This window comes from Phyllostomus discolor, chromosome 7 (assembly GCF_004126475.2).
Source record: "Phyllostomus discolor isolate MPI-MPIP mPhyDis1 chromosome 7, mPhyDis1.pri.v3, whole genome shotgun sequence".
Lineage (NCBI taxonomy): Eukaryota > Metazoa > Chordata > Mammalia > Chiroptera > Phyllostomidae > Phyllostomus > Phyllostomus discolor.
The window spans coordinates 13,792,206-13,794,495 of NC_040909.2; the positions used below are offsets into that span (position 1 = coordinate 13,792,206).

General features: G+C 44.9%; 1 non-coding gene across 1 annotated transcript; it reads left to right on the forward strand.

The window, feature by feature from the left end:
• The first annotated feature begins 1,570 nt into the window (after positions 1-1,570).
• On the forward strand, positions 1,571-1,702 carry LOC114502206. Its single transcript, XR_003685053.1, has one exon. It is a non-coding gene; the product is annotated as a small nucleolar RNA SNORA76 (small nucleolar RNA).
• The last annotated feature ends 588 nt before the right edge of the window (positions 1,703-2,290 follow it).

Sequence of the window (2,290 nt, forward strand, 5' to 3'; positions counted from 1 at the left end):
TGCAAACTACCATAATATTGGGCTAGGGATGACAATATCCTTATTGTTATGCCTACAATTGATGAGGGTGAAAGAGTTAATTTTTGCAACAGAAGTTGTCAGATAACATGGGTCTACACTCTTTTCTGTGTTGAGCCTTTTACATGCCTTCACTAATACAGCAAATCCAGTTGGGTAATGGTTACCATCCATTACTGAGACGAACAACCTGAGCTGGTGACAAGTCATCCAGCTGAAGTACTCATTTTACAAATGGATAAACACTACCAGAGACTCCGTACTCAGGGATGGTAGGAGATCCAGATAGGAATCAACAGAACATGAGTGTAGCTCCAGCTTTGCTATTTCTGTTGCTTCAACATCAAAATGGTTATGGGAGCACTGCCCTGCCACCCCCACATGCCTCTTTGTAAAATTTAAAAATACAATGTCTATAAAAGGAAATATAAAGTAAGTGATGCAATAAGAAAAAAGGGATACAAGGATATCTAATGGTATATTCTAATGGCAACAGCATGGCCCCTTCATATCCCTGTCAAATGAGACATCATGTTTGAAAACAAAGTGAATCTGTGTCCTCCCTTAGCCCCATCATAGGGCACATGCGTACAGGTGGCACCCACTGCCCTGGCTTACCGTGATTTTGTACAGGACAATAGCAGCGATGTGGTAGATGTAGTGCTCCATAGGCCTGAACTCTCTGGGTCTCGCAGTATTCCATGGGTTTATTTAGAAGCATTTCTCTCATGGAGTGCACAATCTAGGGGGAGCCAGTGTAATAAGCAGATGGTCATACGAAGCAATTATAACTGTTATGCCCTTGGTGGGCATAAACCTGGAAGACCTGGTTTAGATAGAGAGGAATCGAGGAAATGCTAGCTGCCCTTAGTGTAGATGACATTTAAGCCTTATCTATCACATTATAGAAGAAAAGACAGTCAATACTCAGTTTCTAACTACCAGTGAAGGACTTTCAAGTTCCTAACAAAGAATAGTCACATTGAGAAGGGAAATAAAATGTTCTTTATTCCTTGGTTGCTCAAGGGCTGGGAGTTGAACCACAACCTAAGGAAAAGAGAGAATTCAAGATATAATAAGTCCTAGCTACATGGAAAAGTCCAAACCTTCTGGTATATGAGTATGGTGGAGAGAGACAGATGGAGAAGCAGGCAGAAGATATGTCCTAGTTTCCTTCTGGTTGAAATCCCAACGGTTTTGTGCCTAATGGGAACCTTCCAGTTAGCACAAGGACTCATGAGACCCTTGAGGGCTAGTAAACCACTTCTAGATCATAGCTGGAGGAAAGCTAAGATGCTTTAGCTTAGAAACCCTCCATTCAGCTTGTCACAAAGTCCAAAGTGACTATAGCTCGATGTTGTAAGAGTGGAGGGAATTAGTTTAATAGAGGACCTGAGGTGGCAGCTTTGGCTCCTTATGTCTGGTGTGTGGTAGGCAGGACACTCAGAAGACTGGCTATTTCCTGATGAGGGGACACGAAGGTACCAGGAACACGGGCGAATCAAGTGAGCCTGTGGTCCAAACAAAGAGGTCATGGAGAACCAGGACTTATGCACTGCCTTTGAGCCCCCGCTGCACCTGCACATGGTGCCAGGGGTCAGGCTGCAGCACCAGAGCAGGAGCTTGAACATAACTGGGCTGGCTGCTCCCTGGCTGGCGGCCTTTTTAACCAGGAGCGACATGACCAAAAAAAAAAAAGAACCAGGACCTCACAATATGACTTCAGCTTTGGAAGGCCAGACAAGGTCCACCATAACCCAGACCACCCCTCCCAGTGGCTCAAGAACCAGACAAATTATCCAGTTCATGGCAGAGGCCAACAAGGACCTGGAAAAAACACAAGGATCTCTGTTAATGCATGTAAGTATCTCCCTCCCAACATCATGAAGACACATAACCACCACCACCACCCCCTGCCAAATACCCAATTTGTGAAGAACATAGAAGAAAAAAATAAAAGAATGAGAGCTGCGCTTTTCCAGAAAAACACTAACTTACCTCAAAAATACAAAGATGGGGAGGGATATCTGACAAGTGTGTTTTGTAACTTTAGTGATGGATGGGAAGGGAAAACACGGTGCTCCTTATTAACATTGGACCGGGTGCAGGGAAATAAAGAAGCTCCGCTGTCCTTGCACATCTGAGTAGACCTGTGCACGTGTGGGGACCCACGACAGATGTCACCCGAACCCTGCAGACGGTGCCCAGCATCACCCAGGCCCAACTGGTTCTTTTCATTGCATTCTGGCTTCTTCGTTCACTGTCCAATCCG